Source organism: Lycorma delicatula, chromosome 11 (genome assembly GCF_047948215.1).
Source record: "Lycorma delicatula isolate Av1 chromosome 11, ASM4794821v1, whole genome shotgun sequence".
Classification (NCBI taxonomy): domain Eukaryota; kingdom Metazoa; phylum Arthropoda; class Insecta; order Hemiptera; family Fulgoridae; genus Lycorma; species Lycorma delicatula.
In genome coordinates this window covers 9,024,039-9,041,307 of record NC_134465.1, presented here as the reverse complement: position 1 = coordinate 9,041,307, position 17,269 = coordinate 9,024,039, and the positions used below count along the sequence as shown (strand labels likewise).

General features: G+C 30.2%; 2 protein-coding genes across 2 annotated transcripts in view; one reads left to right on the top strand and one right to left on the bottom strand.

Annotated features, from left to right (window-relative positions):
* LOC142332503 (dynein axonemal heavy chain 1-like) overlaps window positions 1–17,269 on the bottom strand; it is an 897,921-nt gene that overhangs the window by 761,399 nt on the left and 119,253 nt on the right. The gene's annotated exons all lie outside the window — the stretch shown is intronic.
* LOC142332427 (uncharacterized) overlaps window positions 1–17,269 on the top strand; it is a 267,087-nt gene that overhangs the window by 220,879 nt on the left and 28,939 nt on the right. The window lies entirely within an intron of this gene.

Genomic DNA, 17,269 nt, shown 5'->3' with positions numbered 1-17,269 from the left:
CTACTTACTTAGAACATAATAGCGGGAAAAGTACAATACTGAATTAAAATATGAAATAATACAATATTTCTGAGATAAAATTTAAAAAAAATTTCTATAAAATAATAATAAATGCTGTATATTATTTCGAAAGCGGACACACTTCCTAAATTTTTATTATAATAGTAAAAAAAAGTCTTACTTATTTTAGGACAAAAATATAAGCGATATCCTGCAAAATTTGTCCGAACGGGTCCTTTCGATATTACAAAGACGCCACATAGATTCCCCTAGTAAAGCATAATCCCCTAGTAAAGGCTAGGCTTACTTTTATACGGATTGGAATACTAGATCGTTGATAGCGATGTTCTTTGGTGGTTGGGTTTCAATTAACCACAAATCTTAGGAACGGTCGACCGGAGACTGTGACACTTCATTCACATAGATACATATCATCCTCTGAAGTAGTGTGTGTGAGTGTGTGTATGCGTGTGCGTGTGCGTGTGTGTGTGTGTGCGCGCGCGTGTGTGTGTGTGTGTGTGTGTGTGTGTGCATATCGCAATCAGTTTCCGAGAAGTTCAATTTCAAAGTATTAATTTTTCTTTAATATATTTTATATATATATATATATATATATATATATAAATGAATGTCTCTTATGCCTTCCTAAACCGTTCATCCGATTGCGATGAAACTTTGGTGACTTGTTGTGCACACGCTCGCGAAGGTTTCTGAATTAGTTTGGACCCGCTAGGTGGCGCTGGGGTCGAGATATTTAGAAAAAATGTATTTATGGTCCGATTTGGCTCATATTCAGAATATACATTAGTTATTTGAAAAGACAAATTTTTGAAAAAACTACAACCGCTAGGTGGCGCCGGTGTCGAAATATTCACAAACAAACAAATATACAAACAGACTTTTTTTTCTTCTATATATATATATATATATATATATATATATATATATATATATATATATATATATATATATATATAAAAGGTAATGTTCGTATGTATGTCCGCTATAAACTAAAAACTGCTGGACCGATTTACATGCCGGAAAAAAGGGAAGTAAGGAAAAAGGTAAATACGGGAAAAGTGAGTAAGGGAAAAAGGGAAAAGGAAAATAGGGACAAAGGGGAAAAAGAGATAAAGTGAAAGGTTAAATTTTGTGATGTTCCGAAATGTTCATTTATTTAATCTTTTATCAAATTTTCAATTGTGTTCATTTAATATAGTATATATATACACTCAAAGCTAGCAGTAGCGAAGCATTCCCGGGTCTGCTAATTCTTACTAACTTAAGAAATTCTTCTTTCATTTTTAAACAAATTCTTTGAAAATAATCGAATCATCTAAGTAATAAGTGTTTTAATTCTGTAAATTATCAATTTTATATTTATCTGCACCAAAACCAATCTAATTACAATAAAAATTAAATCAAAATTAATTTCATTGACTTTCAGAATTTATGTAATCTTTTTTTTTTTATAGTGTATATTGTATTTTAAAGATCAAAGAATAATGTTTTTTTTTTTAGATTTGTTTTTTGTATTTTATATTAGAAAGAATCTATTTTTACCTCTAATAAAATTCCTACGGAAAAATAAACTTATTCTTCATTTTTAAGCAAGATTTTTATAATAACAAGCAAGATTTTCGTTTTTTTATAATTCTTATTAAAAGAGTTGACACCTGTCGATGGAACCTTGATAATCATTTGGCTGACATATTATTTCACAAATAACCTCCTACAATGTACTTTATACGACAATAAAAATATTAAATATTGTTGAAAAAAAGTAAGTTTTTTTTAAGACAACAGTTTATATGGAGACAATCTATATTTCTTTGTAAAAGGCAAACAACCAGAAAAGTTATTTTAATACTTGAGAGACACGAAAAGAATGTACTATTTGACATATATATAAAAACTTTAAGATTAAAACTTTTTACGTAAGGTTGAAAACTAAAAAAATCTTTGGAATATTACTTCTGAGAAAAATGTTTAAAATGAACGGAATAAAAAAATCAGTTCGACGTTTGAATTCTGACAGGTGAAGTTTATTATGAAAATTTTCTTTATATGTTTAAGTATCAACAAAATACTTTGTTAAATTCAAATACGAACCGTCGATATAAAAATAAAATCATTCACTTCACTATCTATATTATTGTATTATTATTTATATAAATATTTATTGTCAAATCAATTTGGTATAAATAATAAATATACTCCTCGACTAAAAATTTGTATTATTCATGAAATCAAATCGAAATAAATAACCATAATAAAATCCAGTAACAATTTACTACGGATAATTGAGAGGACTGACGTAAAACCGACATGGACGACAACTCCAACATAAATTACACAGTTCAACGATATTAATTTATGAAAATTGGAGTTGAATCCGAACTAACGATTTCTTGAATTATTACGAACAGTACTTCTTCTCCTACAGAGTTGAGACAACATGCCACGTTTTACCATAGTGAATGGTATATTAATTTTTATTACTTTACGTTGTTACGGACTTTTTTGTTATTATAACGCATTTAAAATAAGAGTTAAAATTTGTGCTATGCTATCAGAGTTGCTTTCTATAAAAGTAATGATGTTTAAAATACAGCCATCCTCTTTAGCGATTAGATTGAGATTTTCACCCATAGAGCTGAATATAATCATTTTTTTAATAGAATTGTATACAACAGTAATATTTCGGATATTTAAAAAATCTAATATAAAATCACTTCAGATCTTATTTTACTTTGTAAGCTTGACATAGAATGTTTGTTAATCTTTGGTAATGCCAAAGTATTTTTTGGAGGTAAATTCTTCTTGTCAGAATGATTACAACAATTATGTTTATAAAACTTAAAAGTAGTGAACGTCGGCTGGCAAATGATTTATATTTATAAAAGATAAAAGATCGGGGATCGAAACACAAGAGCATTTTATTTTCGACGTGAAATAACTTTGTTAGGTTGGGAATAAAGACAAACGTTTTAGGCAAAACCTTTAGAGAATTTAATTTTTAGTAAAACGGAATGAATAATGTCCGATGAAACTAAATGCAAACGTAATATTTTTTAAGTTTATTAAAAACAAAATATATTAAAATGTGGCAGATTTTAATTAGATATTAAATGAAAGAATTTTTTTACATTACTATACAAAAAATAAATATTTTACAAAATAACAAATACAATCACGTAAAACTTAGAGACAATTAAATACATTGCTGAAAAATCACAGGAAAATTACTGTAGAAAATTGGTAGATTAATAAAGATAAAATACTTTTATAATTGAAACATGATTTCTATCTTCATTAAAAAATGCTATTCCTTTCATATCTTAATCAATGATTTCATAAAATAAATAATTTCATAATTATAGCCAATGTATTGGAAGGTTTAAAAGACTGGAGGATTAACTTTTGACTCGATCCTACTAAATTACCAAGGGAAAGTAGAAATAAAAATTATACTTCGTACATATAGTGTCCAATAAGTTTCCATAGATAGGAAAAATAAATATGTTTTTTTTGAAAACCAGTTACAAAACATAAATCATCTTAGGAACCTATTACCAAAGCAGTTACAAACATAACTCCACCTGTGCTTATACATCAGTGGAGGGTACGGATCGAAATCTATGTTTTCAAAATAATGGCAGTTACTTATGTAGAACATATTATATAAATAATTAAAAATAGTTTTGATAAAAAAATGTTTATTCTTTATATATGGAAGCTTATGGGACACACTATATTTACGTATGATAAATTATATAAAAGTCAGATTTGAATATTTACTGTTTTCTTGAAAGTTGTCTTCTTCTTACATTCATTTGTAGATGAATGTAGAATATTTTCATTCGACGAGTACATACTCGTGGTCCGTGACAAGAATTTCCTTTGGAGCGATAATTCCCGGGGTTGGCAAAAAAATTTCTTGATTATCTTTTACGGCAGGAAATTTTCCCCGGCTATAATAACTGCGTATGTGCATCAAACAATTCACAGCGTGAATTGAAATATGAAAATCTAATGAAACCTTTATCATTTTTCTCATCAATCGTAGAAATTTCTTAAAAATTTAATCATTTTGCATACATACTTCAATAATTTAACGAGGGAATGGATTTGTATTATTGTTTTATAATATCTGACCTTATAATGGTTTTTAACTGACTAAAATACACTATTCTACACGTGCTGTTAATCATAAGTTGTGTAATGTTTGTAATATGAATAGTAAGTATTACAGATAGTACGTCACACCCTTGTTTATCTCGCCTTCACACCATTCACACCATGTTCAAAACATGGATTCGAGTAGTACATCGTTATATTGTACGCTTACATCAGCGGCTATAATTTTTTTTAATCCATTCGTTTAAATAGTAAATTTCTTTTCCATTTCACTTACATTCTTAATTAAAATAAAAAAAAAAGAAGTAATTCTCATAATATTGTTAAAATAAATCATTAACATTGTAAAAAGAATTCCCTACCTTTGTTAAAAACTGAAATGGCTGTATGAAGAAAAATAATTTTCAATATTTGTTAAAATCAACCATCAGAACTTTTTTTTAAACCATAAATAACAGATAAAATGTTGCTTTTTCCGATTAATATTTAAAACTCTATTAATTAACTTATGAATAGATATAATTTTACTGGTGGGGAAAAAGCATAAAAAGAAATTATTTTTATAAGTAATTTTACATAATTCTAATAAATTTCCTTTACATAAATTAGTGGATAAAGTGACAAATGAAGAGGTATTGCGGCAAATAGATGAAGAAAGAAGCATTTGGAAAAATATAGTTAAAAGAAGAGACAGACTTATAGGCCACATATTAAGGCATCCTGGAATAGTCGCTTTAATATTGGAAGGACAGGTAGAAGGGAAAAATTGTGTAGGCAGGCCACGTTTGGAATATGTAAAACAAATTGTTAGGGATGTAGGATGGAGAGGGTATACTGAAATGAAACGACTAGCACTAAGAGATAGGGAATCTTGGAGAGCTGCATCAAACCAGTCATAAATTAAATAATAATAAATAAAATATAAAGCAATAAAAAGTTTTAACTTAAAATAAAACGCTACACTTACCCCATTAAACAGTTTGTAAAATATCACTTTTCAAAATAAAAGCAATTATTATTTTCAACGCATACTATTCACCTTACAGTAGTGAAAATATCGAAGAATTTATTGCAATATTATTTACCACAATAAAATACAGAAATAAAGAAAGAATTATCTTTATAGGTAGTACAAATTCAATGAGTGATTAAAACTTAATAACTTTTCAAGGAGTGGTTTTTTTAAGGACTATTAAAAATATTGAAAAGTTCTTTTAGTATGAAATGTAATTTTTCTGAGATCTCTAGAAAAAAGTTTTCTAATCTCATTATTTACAAAAGTTTTTATTCACTTCTACTCTTTTTTTCATTTTTATCTACAAATGAAATTGTTTCTTATTAATGTATCTTTTATTATAAATTAAATAATATGAATACGCCACATTTTCAAATCATTTTATAACTAACTTATTATAATTAATTTAAAAATAAATAAATTATAATTTTTTTTTGCGAAAAAAGCTTTTGCATTATCAACGTCCGGGTCAAAATAATAACAAAAGCCTTCTTCTCGGATATTAAAATGTTAGCAAAATAGGGTTAAACAATGATGAAAACTAAAATGATAATAATAGGAATAAAATTGAAATAATAAAATAAATGTAACAATAGGATAATACATGAAACGTGAATAACAAAATAAAAAAATTTTGATGGGATAAGTCTTCTATCGATTGTTGGCAAAGTTTTCAGGAAAGTCATCCAGTCATGCCTGCAGAAATTTCATGAGCAAACAAGCCGCGAAGAGCAATCTGGCTTTCGATGAAACCGAGGAAGCTGTGACCAGATATTTGCCAATCGCCAACTAATGAAAGAAAGAATTCGATGTGGAAAACTAGCAGTTATCATCTTCATCGAGTTTTGATCTGGCTATGACTGCATCCACTGGCCGGCACTTTGGAAGGTACTGAAGACAGATCTCATCCCTCCAAAAGTTATCAAGCTTCTCCAGGAAAGCTACAACGGATCGTCGAGGGAGGTACGCATTCGATCTGAGGAGTTTTCCATCCGGACAGAAGTCCGCCAGGGAGATGTTGCCTCCCCAATCCTCTTTAACACCGTAGTTGACAGTATAAGGCGACGGGTTTATCAAGGCAAAAGAGGAATTCAGTTTGGAGATGACAGCTTTTTGAGTTACTTGATGTTTACCGATAACAGAGGCCTGTTCACCGACAGTAATGCTGAGGCCACTGATATTCTCAACGGTATCTTCCGTATTTCTCAATCTTACTACCTAAAAATAAATGCGAATAACACATGTACTAACAATACACGTGCCGTAGTCCAAGTTGATAGTCTGCAAATTGAACGGTGCAAGAATTTGGGCTCACTGGTCCAGAAGAAGGAAGTAGCAGCTACGGCGTAAATCCACAGTCGAATTGGTCAAGCAACCGCAGCATTTGTTTCCGGGAAGTGGTTCTTGTGGAAACAAAGCATCATCTCACTGAAGATCAAAGTTCGTCTTTTCCGAACCCTGATCCTGCCAGTTTATTGTATGGAGCAGAAACGTGGACATTAGTTAAGTCAGACCTCAGCAAACATAAAGTGTTTCAAACGCGATACCAACGCCAGATTATCACAGTTACACTTTGCGATCACATCCGAAATGACGCTATACGCCGTCGCTGCCACAAACAGCCAATAATCGAGGAACAGATTCAAAAACGAAGAATGGGATGGTTTGGCCATGTCTGCAGAGTGATTGAAAACCGATTATCATACAAACTTCTCTGGTATGAACGACCCATCTATTGGAAAGTTCAAAGAACAGCTCCAAACTAAAACGTGGATGAAGCAGATAGATGATGATACAAAACCCCGTAGGCTAAACCTTAATGAGGCCAGGACAACGGACATGGATCGCCATGCATAGAAGAGTGTTGTTAGTGAAATCAGACAACCATTAGCACCCACAGCAGCGTACGGGCTTAGGAATCGATCCAATTCAAACGCCAGCTAGGTATCAAATCAAAGAAGAAGTATATTAATCAGTTACTTTTTACAAGCAGCAATACTTTCTCTAGTACATTTTTGTCATATCCTAGGAGGACCCGTTTAGTTTTAAGGATAATTTATTAAACTTTAGAAATACAATTCGAAATGTTAAATGTCAAACATAACAAAGGGGACACCGAAAACTAAAAATACATTCGCTGTTATGGGGTTTTAATTTGAAAAAAACACACATACAGAATTTATAGATAATATTAGGAAGTCTTATAATTTATGGGGTTGAGATTTGGGTAGTAAATGATCGAATGAAAAACACACACTTTTTAATGGAGATGATCTATAATCTAAGACGTTGAGACAGGATTAGGAACGAGGAGATCAGAAAAAGAATTATGATAAAAGTCCGATATATTAGAAAGCATCGGAAAGAAACCGCTACAATGGTATGGCCATTTAAGAATGACAATGCCATCAGGTTATCAGACAAAGTATAAAAGATGCAATGATAACGCAAAGGAGAGAACGTTTTAGCAGCAATGGAGAGAAGAGAAGTAGAAAAAGAACCATAGAGTCATCGCCCGCTTGTAGAGTGACAAAGACGGCTGTGTAATATCCGCTAATACGGTAATATAAAAAAAAAACATAATTCAAAATATTGTGTAGTACATATTTCGTTTTTTTTTTTTTAATTTAAAAAGTGTTACATCTTGAGTAAAGTAAAACACGTTGAATTTGAAAAACATATTTCCACTTCTATAAAATGAATGATTCAGAAATCCTTTCACGGCGGAAGCATAACTTTTTTCGTTTCAAATATCAATTAAATACACTTCTCATTACTTCGTTTCAACTCGCTTTTAATTTACGAGGATCAAATTAATTTTCACCCCTTACACCCATCACACTACCGAAAGTAATACAAAAGTAAAAGTTTTATTCAAAAAGTCGGTAAAAGCAAATACTTTTAACTACCTTAGTACAATTTAATGTATATACTAATTACTGATTGAAGTTGAATAACAGGGTGGTAGTGAAAACGCACACCCATTATCCAGAACATTTTGAAACGTAAATCGGTATTAAAATCTATCTCGCTGTAAAGTTTTCATTCAATTCACGAAAAACCTTTTTATCTTTTGTTAACTAGTACAAAACATCCCCCTTAAAATTACCTCGGTCTAAACATCTCTTAGTTTCTTAATATATCAAAAATTTAAGAACCGTTATTAAAAAAACGTTTCATTTATTATTTTTATTATGTAAATTCTTCATAATTTTACCGATACTAAACGCCTTTAATTGCAATAAAATTATTAAAAAATTAAAAGAGAAATTTATCGTTTTGCATTTAAAATCTAAAAAAAATCTGTTTAATAATTTTGCTTGTAGCACCTTGCTGCTCCGCACCATTATTATTACGACGTAATTAATTATATACTTTTTCAAAAATCGGCTGAAAATCTGGTGGACCCGTGTTGGTGGACAGCGTTATTATTTCAATATTATATATTTAAAAACTCGGTTAAAATCCTGCACTATTTACAATATATGTCACCCCCACCCAACAATCTTTTTTTCTCTTTCCTTTCCTACCAAAGGTAAAATGCGTATTCAAAACCTCCAGTTGGTCCAGACGGTCTACTCGATGGATGGGGCTAATTTTTGTTTTTTATTCTACTCGGAATGGCTCGTACAAAGTGATATTGCTGTCAGTAATAACCTCGGAAAGTTGATAAATTACATTAAAATATGAGGATTTCACAGAGGAGACTCAAGTCTGGGGTTCGAGGACGCTTGATTACACATCTGTAGATCATTTCGAGCAGAATAATAAATAAAAAAATCCCTTTCGGCATGCTAGAAGGCGGAGGTAGATTTCACCGGTGCTAATTAAGGGATAAAAAAGTTTTCCAGCTTAAAGTTAAGAAAAACTTAAAATTTACTGAATACAAAATGGTTGCGTGGGAAAAAAGTTTCACATGTTCAGCATACGACAAGCCCCGTCTCTACTTACAATTCCAGCAATATTTTGGTCATCCCTTGCCATAGGGACTGGTTATTCATATCGAAAATGGTTATAGGTAATGTTTAGAGGACTAACAATCGCTTTAAACCTATTCTCGATATTACGCCTATTAAGGAAAGTAATTTTTTTTTGTCTTCGAAACTCCATTTTTTCCACTCCAATTCTTTTCTCTCACCGACGGTTGGTGATATCAAAAAAATTTATTTTGATAAGTTTTAGGCCCTTAACCGAAGAATAGTAGGAACTTTAAACGAATTTTACTTAATAAGAAAGTTATAGCAATATTTTGTTTTTCCAAAAAGCCTCCCCATATCCACCCCCCTGGTCCAAAATTTGCCCGTTAACGAAGTGGACCGATATTTTGGGTCGTTATATTTCATGTATCAATTTGAAATTGATCGGCGGCGCAAAATTACAGCAGTTATCGTGTCCACAAAAAAGTGAAGTATATACATAGATATATATGTAAAGAAACTAAATTTCTTTAATATTGAATTTGCCGCATTGTAGATAAAATAGTGACCGGCATACACGGTAGAGGGGGCTAAGGTTGGAAAACGTCACGTGTGGATTGAATATAATCGTGTGTTATATAAAGTGAAAAAAATCTAATTTTACAAAGATTGTTAAAAAGGAAACACATTAAATAGAAACTTCAAATGTCGTTTCTTTGTTTACAGGTGATATTTGCGTAAATAGTGTAAATAGTATCTAGGATTAATAAAAATAAAACTGTTTACAAAGCAACAAAATATTGTTTATTTGTTTAAATCGATGATTCCCGATAAAAAAAAATAGAGATTGATCTTTTACATATATATATACACACACACACACAGTGTTTCTAAACTGTTAGGCTGGCTATACTTTTTCGTTTTCTACTTGTAAAACTAAACAAAAAATATCCTTAAGAAAAATGGCAATGTCTCCTTCGTTAACCCCATATTAAATTCGGATAGACGAATCACATTAATATTTAGTAAGCGTCTTGGGAATAAGTTTTTAAATTATTTATATATATATATATATATATATATATATTTTTTTTTTTTTTTATATATTGGTTTATATATAAATGTAATAACTAATATATATTTATATATTAGTAATCAGAGAAGTTCAAACTGTCCACTATTAGAAATTACACAAGTCTCCACACTTTTTCTGAGAGAGTGTCTTAACCGTTCAAAAATTCCGGGAGTATTCCTAATTTTTAGAAATTCATTTTGGATCCTTTGTTTAAAATCCTCAATGTTGAGTAAAATAAGCAATAATAAGTTTCAAATGGCCCCACTTGTAAGTCAAGAGGGTTAAAGTCAGGTTATTGGGCAAGGCCAGGACACTGGCCCACCACGTCCTATTCATTTTTCATCGAACGTTTCATGCAGGAAATCTGATACCAACTGACTGAAATGTGCTACAGCTCCATCGTGATCAAACCACATATTTCCTCTTAATTGTAGAGGTAGGTGTTCCAAAAAATGTGGAAGATTTTCGGTTAAATGAGCAAGATAATTTTCTCCATTTAAACGATTTGTTAGAATGACAGGACGCAAAAGATAGTCATTAAAAATACTTGCCCGTATGTTCAGGGAAAATCTTTGTTGGCTACTTTGGAAGGTACCATAAGGATTCTTATCGCTCCAGATACGCTGGTTTTGATAGTTCTGAACGCCATTCCTGTTGAAGGAAGCTTCATTTTTATACTTTTAACATGATCAACAGTAATAGTCGCCGTGTAAAATTGTTCAAAAATGAAAAATTAATATCAACCGTTTCATTATTATTTAATATTCAATTTTATTGTACGAGAATCATTACTTAATTTGATACTAATTTACAATACTAGAATTAAAAATAAATAAAAACAATTAATATTTAATCGAGCTGAACGTAAAGTGATGGACATGAAAACAGACACAAAATTACAACATCAATTTTCTACCATAATTCGGCTATTTGTTAACCGATTTAAAAAAATAAAATATCATTCTGTTCAAAATAAAAGGCTTAATATTTTAGCAAATGACATAAATTTTTATAAAACTAATATTAACGGAGATATAACGGATTGAAAAATAAACACAGCCGCCATTTTGTAATTTGCGAAGATATTAAATTCCTGATTTTTTTTTATTTTTAAAACTTTATTACCAAGACCGCTTACTAAATTTTAATGTGATTCCTCTATCCAAACTTGAGATATAAATTTTTATATAAAAATAACAAAATGGCGGACAATGGGAGAACGAAACAGAAATCGCCATTTTTTCTAAGGTTTTTTTTTGTTTAGCTTTACAAGTAAAATCCGAAAAAGTATAACCAGCGCACCATTTTAGTAACACTCTGTATATAAACTTTTGAACAGACTGTGATTTTGTGATCTAGGGGATGTGAAAACTTGTCGAAATTTTCCTGAAGTCGAATCATGGTACCCAATACAAGAGGTTTTATGAAATCTACCTAAAAAATCATCCTGGTCCGTCCAGTTGAACGCCCGAATGGACTGGAAATACGTTTTAAGCCCAGTCTTTTTAATATATAAGATTTTATTTAATATCACATAGCAATATTTATTTAAGAACGATTCAATATAGAGTATTCCGGGACAGAATTGATTGATACCTTTCATATATCATGATTAAATAAAAAATCATCCAAATAGTTTGGCAATAGTATAATTGCTATAGAAATAACGTATGCGGAATATCACTATAATAACCTATTCACTTTCTAGTAAAGATATAATGTATTTAAACGATACGACAAACAGTTAATTTATTACTAACATTATAATTTAGAGCCAACTCTACGATAAGCAAATTGAACGAGTCGAATTCAAAATAACATACATCCATAATTTCGGTCGGATTTGATATACTGATGCGTAATGGCAAATTCTACTATGTAAATAACGCATAAGGACAACCGATTTAAATCTTATTCCTACGTATATCACGTATTTGCTTTTGAGCACGACACAACAGGCTTTAAAGTTAATTAATTACAAAACATTGACAGGAGAAATACGATCTAATAAAAGTATTTTAATTATTTTAAATGTGAAATGAAAGGATCTAATATATTTTTACGTAAAATAAAGTAAAAAAGTCTTTTTTTTTTTATAAAATATCTACCAGAAATATTTAAATTTGTGCATAAGTCTATAAAAATAAAAATCATGTTTATCGCATTCAATTTTTATAATCATTACTTTTTTTCGTGTGGACGAATAACTAAGTAAATTATTATTTCCTGAGTAACAGCTACAACATTACGTAGTACTATACTAAAATATTGAAGAAGAAAAAATTATGAAATTTTGGAAAAGAAATAAAAGACTTAATTTTCTTTTCTTACAGAAAAATACAAAGAATAGAATAGACTGTACAAAATTCCATTTCCATATTCCCACTTACAGGCGCAAAGAAAAACATAAAAATAAAGTTTAACAAAGTATTGTTTTTCCTTCGATTTGACATGATCAAGTTTACATAACTTTTTCTTTTCCCCAAAAAAATCTTCATTCATTTCATTCAACATAATTTTTATCTCATCACTCCCCATTTATGATTTTGTTCCTTCTTCCACCATTTTGGAAATTTAGATTCGTCTATCCTTCGTGTAAAAGTTATTCTGTTCAGAATTCTCCTTTTTGATATATTGGGTATTTTTAAATTCTTTCCTACGTTCTTTTCAACTGATTTGAACAGCACAAGACTTCCTTGTACGCCTATTAAATTGCATAAATACTTTTTTTTTATGAAAAGTACATAAAATTTTATTTTATTAATAACTTCTGATATTTTTTCATATTTTTTTTTATGGTTATTATTGAATTATTTATCGTAATTTTTTTTTATAATCGAAGGTTAATAACTAATAATAAATCAATATATTTTAATTAGAAAAAAAAACGTAAAAAAGGTGATGAAATCTGATTCGAACCGATGTGCCTTCCCCTTATAAGATCCAAATATTTTATTAATTAAACTTTTATTTGGTTATAACTCTGGAACCAATGAAAATAAGTACCACTTATGATATATCGTGGAAAAGCTCTCGATGAGGAGTTAAGACAGCAGTTAAGAAAAAGTCCAAAATCAAAATTTGTTTGGATTTTCGATTTTTTGGATACTTTTGGTTCAGTCGATTGCAGTCAAAAGGGGAAGCGCAAAACTAGATGTTACAACAATCCTAAATCCAAAATTTCAACATCCTACGGCTAATCGTTTTTGAGTTACGTGAAATGTATACCGTACGTACAACGTCACGTTGAAACTAGTCAAAATGGATTCAGGGATGGTCAACAAAATAGATATTTCCGTTGATATCTTGAAAATCGAAATTTTTCGTGATCACTGTACTTCCTTTACTTCGTACAAGGAAGCAAAAATAAACAAAAATATGTAATATCAAACTTTTAGAAAAACAGTTCTTTCGGTACACACAGTATCTAACTCAGGTGTTAAGAACAGAATACTTTCTTTTTACCAGTTTAGCCTCCGGTAACTACCGTTTAGATAATACTTCAGAGGATGATATATATGAGTGTGAATGAAGTGTAGACTTGTACATTCTCAGTTCGACCGTACCTGAGAGGTGTGATTAATTGAAACCCAACCACGAAAGAACACCGGTATCCACGATCTAGTATTCAAGTCCGTGTAAAAATAGCTGGCTTTACTAGGACTTGAACGCTGGAACTCTCGACTTTCAAATCAGCTGATTTGGGAAGACGCGTTCACCACTAGACCAACCCGGTGGGTAAGAACAGAATACTAACAAGTTTTTACAGTAGATGTACTTCTTAAAATAAATTTTCTAAAAATCTGATACTTTAATTTCTTTTGTTTTGATATTAAAAAGTACTTTGTACCGACTTTTCAAATAAAAGTACGGTATTTACTTCGTACAATGAAGTAAAAAAAAAAAAAGAGTTAATAAAAAGGGTTTTAAATAATTTGCTTTCATTCAGATATCCGTAAAGTTTTAATATACTTTTTCTCATTGTACGTCCTATTTCTTTCAAAATCTTTATAAATTATCTCCGTTTTTCTTAATTTATAAATATTGTTTTCATATTTTAACCGTGTATTTTTTTTTAATTTAGTTTTCAGTTTTGCTGATTTCTTTTTATGAAAACTTTTGTAAAATCTCTGCCTAGAACTTCTGAAAAAGTATTACCTATGTTATGTTTTTTTTTTTTTTTTTTGGAAAGGAATTCAATATTATAGCAATTATAAAATGTTTGTACCTATTTTTAAATTGTTTGGTCAATTTATATACTATGACACAAGAATCAGCCAAAAAAATCAAATTATACATATTTTATGTCATTTTATATTGTATCATATTTAGAACACGGAACATGAATATAATGCAATTGTGAAAAAAATGAAGATTGAAAACAATTGACGAAAACATAGCATACGACAAGCATACGATAGCATAAAACATAGCATACGACAAGCCCCATCTTCTTACAATTCCAGCAATATTTTGGTCATCCCTTGTAAGGGTTGGTCATATCAAAAATTGTTTCAGACAAAAAAGTTTTAGGTAATGTTTAGAGGACTAACGAACACTTTAGAAGATTGAAAACAATTGAAGAAAACAAAAAAGTTTGTAATAAAGGCTGTAATGTGAATGGGTGGTAATGTTTACAAATATATAAAAACAAAAAATCGCTCGGTTCAAAACTCATAAATGAACTAATGAATTTTTAATCTGATACCATGTGTTTTGCATCGGCAATAAAAAATAAAGAAAGATAGAATTTTAACAGTCAGGTCTAAACTTAGACAGGATAACACGGCAATTTTGCGTGCTTTTTGTAAATATATTGTTTAATATGAGATATTGTGATGTGGTGTTATATGTTTTTGTGTGTAACACTAACAAAATGTGATGTGGATAATTTTCATTCCTCGGTGGTGATTATGATGATAAATTGATGCGGCGAAACAAGGATGAATGATTCATACCAAGGATTCAACCAATCTCCATTTCGATTTAAACGTTTGCAATTCCCTTTAACTATCAACAATAACTATTCGCAATAACTATCAACAAATCACAAGGACAATCCCTAACACCGCTGGATTACTGTTGGAAAGCACTTGTTTTGGTCACGGTCAATTATATGTGACGTGCTCAAGAGTAGAAAAATTTTGTTATTTGGGAAGTAGAATTACTAAAGCTGGACGAAGCAGGAGCGATATAAAATGCCGAGTAGCACAAGCTAAACGAGCCTTCGGTAAGAAATATAATTTGTTTACATCAAAAATTAATTTAAACGTCAGGAAAAGATTTTTGAAAGTGTATGTTTGGAGCGTCGCTTTATATGGAAGTGAAACTTGGACAATCGGAGTATCTGAGAAGAAAAGGTTAGAAGCTTTTGAAATGCGATGCTATAGGAGAATGTTAAAAATCAGACGGGTGGATAAAGTGACAAATGAAGAGGTATTGCGGCAAATAGATGAAGAAAGAAGCGTTTGGAAAAATATAGTTAAAAGAAGAGACAGACTTATAGGCCACATACTAAGGCATCCTGGAATAGTCGCTTTAATATTGGAAGGACAGGTAGAAGGGAAAAATTGTATAGGCAGGCCACGTTTGGAATATGTAAAACAAATTGTTAGGGATGTAGGATGGAGAGGGTATACTGAAATGAAACGACTAGCACTAGATAGGGAATCTTGGAGAGCTGCATCAAACCGTCAAATAACTGAAGACAAAAAAAAAAGCTCAAGAGTCGGTTCACCAAGAAATTTATTTATTCAAGCTGAGAATTCCAGACAAACAACGTAGTTTAAAAACTGCCTAATTAACTATCTGGGATAATAAGCTTTTTATTTTTTTCTACTTTAATGAATTATAATATATTTTATCTCATTTTACTATACTGTAGTTCAGCTTTATTATTCAGCGACATTATCAAAACATCCACGCGGTGTCGCAATTAAGATGTATATTAGTCAAAATAAATTTTAATTAATTTGATTATATTCATAGCCGATGAGTAGAATATCAATAAAATACAGAAATTGTGGTTTAAATTTTTCCTTCAATATGTAAATCATTTACTTCATGAAAAGACTACTGCCGGGACGGCGAAGCTGACCCAACTCCACTTTAACAATAAAAATATAACCCTTTCCCTTCCCGTAGGGCTAGACGTCGTAGTAGTATTATATTACAAGCGATAACCTAACAATCTTTAATAATAAATTTTTAATGTATATTTTGCGCTCCATTAAATTATTCTAGGTTTGTTTATCGATAACTTTCACAGCGGAATTTTATTAAATTAGTGTTTATTATACTTCCGTAAATTGTATTGAAATAGTACAGAGCAATATTAGAGATTTTGTTTGAATAGCGTGTATTTTACTCTGAAAATAATCCATTTAAATAAGTGTTTTATTTCATTTACGTACTTATTTTAATATTACTATTATTATTACTGTTTTTACATATATTTTTAAAAATATTTAAGACTATATTTCATTTAAAATACGGTGATAAACTCATTTATATTGGATTACTAACAATTTAAGCTCTCCTGATTGATGAGTTTCCTACATTATCATATTTTATTACTTTTACTGTTTATTTATGTAGTTATATTAATGAACAACGAGTTATGAATAAACAAAAGCTTGTTATTCATTAAGCCTGTTATGACGTCAAACATTGTATTATACATTCCACAACTATATTTTATTCATTAAAATGTAGAGAGCGGTATTAAAAAAATAATTGAGTTTTATGTGTTTTAATTTTACGTTTTTGTCTATGTCCCAAACTCATTTTTTACGGTCTAATTTTCAAAATTATAAAAGATTTTTTACTCTGTAAGTTACTTTTGTAACTTTACTTTCCCGGGGAATAAACCTTTAATAGCTACATTAAAAAGGAAAGTATCGTAATCATATAAAAAATCGGGTATCGAACCATTTTTCCATATTTTTCCGTTTTAGGGTCCAACTAGTTCATCTGGACTAAATAATATGTACTGCTTTTCGGCTTATACCTCATGAGTGACTCTATCGATTTCTTGCGGTTTTCAAAATTTGTTAAGAGGGTGGGGTAAGTTCGCGAAAAAATCAATTAGGTTTCCTTCCAAAGGATTTTAGAAAAAACTTA